The following is a 6,139-nucleotide window of genomic DNA, read 5'->3' on the forward strand; positions in this document are numbered from 1 at the left end:
AGCCTTAGGTAAAGAAAAGAAAAAATATGAATGGATAGCTGAAGTGAGGACCAATATGCTTGGTCCTCCTCCTTTTTGCCTCCATCATGTTTGTACTGAACATGATTGTCACCTTAAAAAAACCAAATGCAAAAACAAACAAACAGCAAGAAAGCTCCCTCCAAAGCCCAAGGGCACAACTAACATTTTCCTCTCCTGAGTTCCCACAGCAGTTAATAAACACCTCAGTTACAACACGGATCACAGCCAACACTAACGGTTTTTAATGCACCTGTTTTCCATTCAAGAAGGGGATTTTTTTTTTTTTTTTCTGGAGATACTGTCTTATTTGAGTTTGTGTTTCTAATACCAAGCATGAGAAATATGTGATTTTCAGGTGCAGTTAAAATCTACAATATGTAATTGCGGATTAAGTTAATGATCCCCATGGAAACAGTATTATTTCAGACATTTTACGTTGATAACCTGATGTAGCTTACAGAAATGATGTGATTTGACCAAGGTCTTCTAGCTCATTCACAGTAGAACAAGGACCACAGCCTCTATTCTTTGAGTTTAAGTAGCATGCTCCTTTCTTTGCCACCAACCTGGGAAATGAAAGCAAGCAAGAAAGATGGGGTCAGGCAGACAGCTGCATGGGGTGGGGGAGGTGGGGGAAAGACAAGGGAGCACTGCATGAATCTACCTCTGCCTCATTCTCTACATTTCCAAAGCAGAGAAAGTATGTGCATGGCTCAGAATTACCTTCATAGCCATTATATAAATAAGTAGCCGAAGAATCGAAATGTGCACGGCGAGATATGACCCATTCCCCGGTAATAGTTCTCTCTGGGGAGAGAAAGAAGGAAATAGGATTGTGGGCGGTAATCTCAGCAGTCTGTAATATTTTTTAAAGAGCTGAAATAAATATGATGAAATGATAATATTTGTAAAATGTAGGTGTTGAGTACACAGGCATTGTTGTTTTCCACACTTTTCTATATGCTTTCAATGTTTCCTTTTTTTTTTTTTAAGAAACGAATCTCTCCTCCATTTCCTGCCCAGTCCATGGGTATCTGAAGCCCTCATGAGCTCACACAGCTGAAAAGCAGTGACTGCCAACCTGGACCAGAGGACAGGGAGAGAGACAGGGTCCCAGCAGGAAGTGGAGCAGATTCTGGGACCACGAGATTCTCATGGGGAGAGGAGAGGGTTCCCTGTGGAGACAGTTTCTAAGGACCAAGAGGAGGACCCCTCTGGGAAGCCCCAGAAGTTGAGGACAAAGGACGACATTCCCTGGGAGCTACATCTGCTCCTTTTCTATTGCTCAGCTTCCCAAAGGAGTAGGGATAACCCTTCTTATCATTCAGGGGCCAATCTTTACCGGAAAAGCCTTCTTTCTGCACTGGCAAAATTTAAGTGTTCCCCAGAAAAGGAATTTGAAAGTTTCCTTTTCCCTCTGTGAAAGCCTGATAATTCCCTGATAAACATCTCTGGGCTAAGACAATGAAAACATCTCCATTCCCACTGCATCATAAAAATTAAAATTAAAATAAAAAAATTACAATAAAATCTGTCAATGGTGAAATATTTTGTATTAGAAAGCAATCATAATGGAAAAATACAGCACATAGGTCTTTCTATTATAACACACGGATTGCATAATCTTTAGCAACTATCTGTGTTGTGATCACACTGGATAAATATACATTTTTAGACTTTCAGAATTGACGCTTCCCCCTCCTTTGTGCCAGGAAAAACGTTGCTATTGACTCAATGGTGCCACCTTGTGGTCATATGTCACAAGTCGCCTGAACCCGAGGGTCTTTTTTCTCCTTTCTTCTGAGAAGCTATGATTCCCCTGAAGAATTTAATGTGTATAGAGAATAACTAATGTTTATTGAGAAGTTCCTCTACTTTGTGATGAAATCTAACATACTTTTGGTAATTTATCCATATGATTTCACAACAACCCAATGAAATGTTCCCCCATTTCCTATTTTCAGGGAAGTGGGGGACAAGCTGGGCAAGGGTAGAAATCTTGGAGAAAGTCCGTAGCTGGTACTGTGGGGGTGACATTTAGACTCAGAACTTCTGTTTCTGCAGCCTCTTCTCTTCCCATTGTAGATCATAGCCTCAGCTATATTTGGCTATCTGTCTTAAAAGGAAACAAATCAGTAAACTGCCCTTTCTGAATATGAGAGAGATATCAGAATGAATGTCCTGATTCATTCATTCATGAAGCACAGATCTGGCATCAGCCACATGCTGACCAAATACTCTATTAGGTTATGTTGTCTTGGGGATAGAAACTCATCACATAATGTCATTTATTCAGCATCTAGAAGTCTAGTAAAGATGACCACACTTAGAACTAAAGCATCCTAAGAACAGACAAAGAGATAATTATGGCCACTGTGCAAAATTCACATGATAAAAACAGTCTTTTGAAAATAATTGGGCAGTGAATTTAAATTATCTATGCAACAGCCATGGTTCTCTAATTTGATGTGCAAAATACTAACAAAATATGCAGATGTGTCCCTTGCCCAAACCAGTTGGGCATTTGAACCTGCTTTTTTGCAAAGTTGTATTAGTTAGGTTAATTAATGCTAACTTGTGCAACGCAGAAGCCCTGAAATCTCAGTGGCTTAGTACAATAAGAGTTTATTTTTCCCTTGTATCACCTTTTGATATGGATTCAACAGCGGTTTCTCTTTCAAATTTTATTTTGTACCTCTTTTAGTCTGGAATCTCCATCTGGAAAACATGACCCTCAAGGTTGCTGCAGCAGGGGCAGAAGGGGATGGAAGAGGCAAGCGGGTTTGACCATCACTTCTGTTCTCAATCCATTGGTCAAAATTGGTGGCACGACCTAATCCACCTGCAAGGCAGACTGGAAATGAGGAGCACAGCACATGGAGGTGAAAGGGAGCTTAAATGTTTCTGCTCTGGGGTCCAAAAGCAACACAAGGGACAGTTGGTCTATGAATTTATATGAATGGGAAAAAAATTTCAAAGAAGTTCAACTTACTGGAAGGCGTTTTTGAGACAAATACTTCTCAAAAAACATTGGTAAAATAATTTTGAAAGTCAGCAAATAGAAAGATATGGAATAGTGTCTTCCTGGGAAAAACTAGTTGTGAGTGGCAGGTTTCCATTTGCAGAAAGCCTTCCCTTCACATCCCAGAATGTGCTGTGTCCATTAGCACAAGAAAGACACAGCACAGGGTGCTACGAGACAGTACGCACATGGCTGTTACTTTTGAGATCAGCTAGTATTGTATATTACTGTCATCAATGGTTTTTTAACTATGTTTTATCACCTTGTGGCGCTTAATAGGTCAGTATTCACTGGTATGTCACGCTTACATGTGTCTACTGGCTTGTGGTTATACGAAAGTGGCAAGATAGATTTTGTTTCCTACCCTCCCATACGTGCTGACATCAAGGAGAGAGACAGAGAGAGACCAAGAGATAGTTTGAGCTTAACAATGTCCCAGAATTTATCAGTGGAGTAAGAATTCTGATTCTTTAATTTTACAAGTAATTGCTTCTAAAGCCGTGTAGCTTGGCTTATCTTTGCTTTCTCCACAGCACTCACAAAACTGAAATCCTCTCTCACTCAATCTAGAAGAAAACCAGGTATAATTTAATGACCATCAAGCCTAGGGGAGAGACAGGACCCCACCTGAAAGAGGATCAGTGAGTTGAAGTGACAATGTGAGAGAGGGAGAGATGGATTCTAGGGCAGAGAATTTCTGAGGCACCAAGAAAAGGTAACCTCCTGGGCAGCCCCCCAAGTCATGGGCAAAGCCCTCCATGCCTTATGCTGAACATTCTCCTGGATCCCAGCTAGCCATGAGGGTTCTTTTATTTGCTTGCTTTTGAATTTTGGTGGTGATAGCAGTGCGTTCCAGGAGCTGCCCAGGCTGCCCTACCTTTCCAAGATCAAGAGCATAGTAAGAACTTTACAGCAAACAGCATAAAATGATGACAAGCAAATGACATTGCAATATGCTACATACGTGCTTTCAAGATCTAAACGTGCTTCCTTCCATGGAGTTCTTACCACGGTGCTTTAAACTAAGCTGAACAGGTGTCACTAAGCCCGATTTCATAGAAACTGAAGATTAACATTAAGCAAGGTATGGAAAGTAGCATGACTGGTTGAGCCAGTAATAGGATCCAAGCCAACTGACTCCCTCTTTTCATGCTGGCTTACCTGTGGCTTTAAATATGGACAAGAGAATGCTGGTTTTTTAAAATATGAATTCTAGACACAATCATAGAAAATCTTAGTCTGTACCCTCGAAAACTTCTTATTAATGGACAACATTGTAGTGGATTTGCTAGTAAACTTTATATTGACTTGATGGAAAATTACAAAGCTATTAAAAATAAGAAGCCTAAATATGAATCATTATATATAAATATGCTTGTAATGATATGTAAATAATAGTAAGCGAAAAAAATCAGGACACAAAATTACAAGGTTACCTATGAAATCTGGCATGCATAATGAAATGGTAGGCAGAAAATGAAATCCAGCATCACTATGATTTTGTTAAAATAGTAGGTTGAGGAATGATTTTTCTTTTCCTTCTCCAAATCGCTATAATACCATGGCTTTATAGCCTTTAGAATAACTTTTAGGACAATATCATTATTATTATTATTAATAAAATAGTAATATATAATTCTATTTTTACATTAATATACAATATTATATATAAGTTATTATTGCTGTTGTTATAGTGGAAAATACCCAATTCCCCTTTGTGGCTGATTGGAAGTATGGTGGGCTGTTATCATTGTCAATTGTGATTCAAAGCAACCAGAGCATAGGTTTTATTAAAGTCGTTATTTTTTTATCATTTTATTTTACTTTGTGTCTTTACCCAACAAAATACAGAAACACTAATTCAAAGGGATACATGCACCTCTATATTTATAGCAGCATTATTTACAAGAGCCAAACTATGGAAGCAACCCAAGTGTCCATCAACTGATGAATGGCTAAGAAAGATGTTATATATATATATATATATATATATATATATATATATATATATATATATAATGGAATATTATTCAGCCAGAAAAAAAGAATGAAATCTTGCCATTTGCTACAACATGGATGGAGCTAGATAGTACCATGCTAAGCAAAATAAATCAGACAGAGAAAGACAAATGCCATATGATCTCACTCATATGTGGAATTTAAGAAACAAAACAAATGAGCAAAGAAAAAAAGAGAGAGAGAGAGAGAGGCAAACCAAGAAACAAACTCTTAACTATAGAAAACAAACTGATGCTTACCAGAGTGGAGGGGGTGGAGGATAGGAGAAATAGGGGATGGGGATTAAGGAGTACATTTATCATGATAAAGTCATTATTTTGGAAAAAATATACATATATAAAATATGTGTACATATGTGTGTATATATACCTATTTTTCACTTTAAGATTTGAATTTAGAAAAAAACACTCTCAGTATGGCATTGAGACGGTTTTCCTGGTTTCTCTGATGCCTTTTACTTAGAATCCAAATGACTCCAACTTGAAAATTTAGAAAAGCAGATGCCATCACTTCTGACCATGGCCTCATCCCCCTTCCTCCAACACTTTTCTGTTTTCCCCCAGAGAACTGGAGAGCAAAGCCTCCGGTAATGATAAGCTGAGGTTTGGGCTGATATCAACAGTTCTGAGCAGTGTTCAGCAAAATGCTAAATGGGCAAGCCACATAACACTGCTTTGAAGGTAATAAAATGCTCATTAAATCTGTGTACCCATGCATGGCCTCCTGATTTTGCTGATCTGCGTGATGAATTTGCATACCCAGTCTAGAAAGAGTGAGTTAGTTGACACTGCCGTGGGGAAAGTGCCAGAATTGCTCCCCAAATAATTCCTCTACATTTGGGGTTTGGGTGGGATGAGGTGGGGGAAGGAGGTCTAGCATCTTCCCCACTTGCAGCTGTATTCACAAGACTGCTCATGTCCTCGAGAGTGCTGAACATAGAGAAGGAAAACAAGAGAAAATAGCAATCACAAAAATCCAAGCATTTCACATTTGTTTTTTTGCTAAAAAGAAGGAAAGGTATGTGAAGAGGAGGGGGGAGAGGAAGGAGATCAGTCAGAAAATCCCTAAAGCCCAGAG

This window comes from Halichoerus grypus, chromosome 3 (genome assembly GCF_964656455.1).
Source record: "Halichoerus grypus chromosome 3, mHalGry1.hap1.1, whole genome shotgun sequence".
In the NCBI taxonomy this organism is placed as follows: Eukaryota; Metazoa; Chordata; class Mammalia; order Carnivora; family Phocidae; genus Halichoerus; species Halichoerus grypus.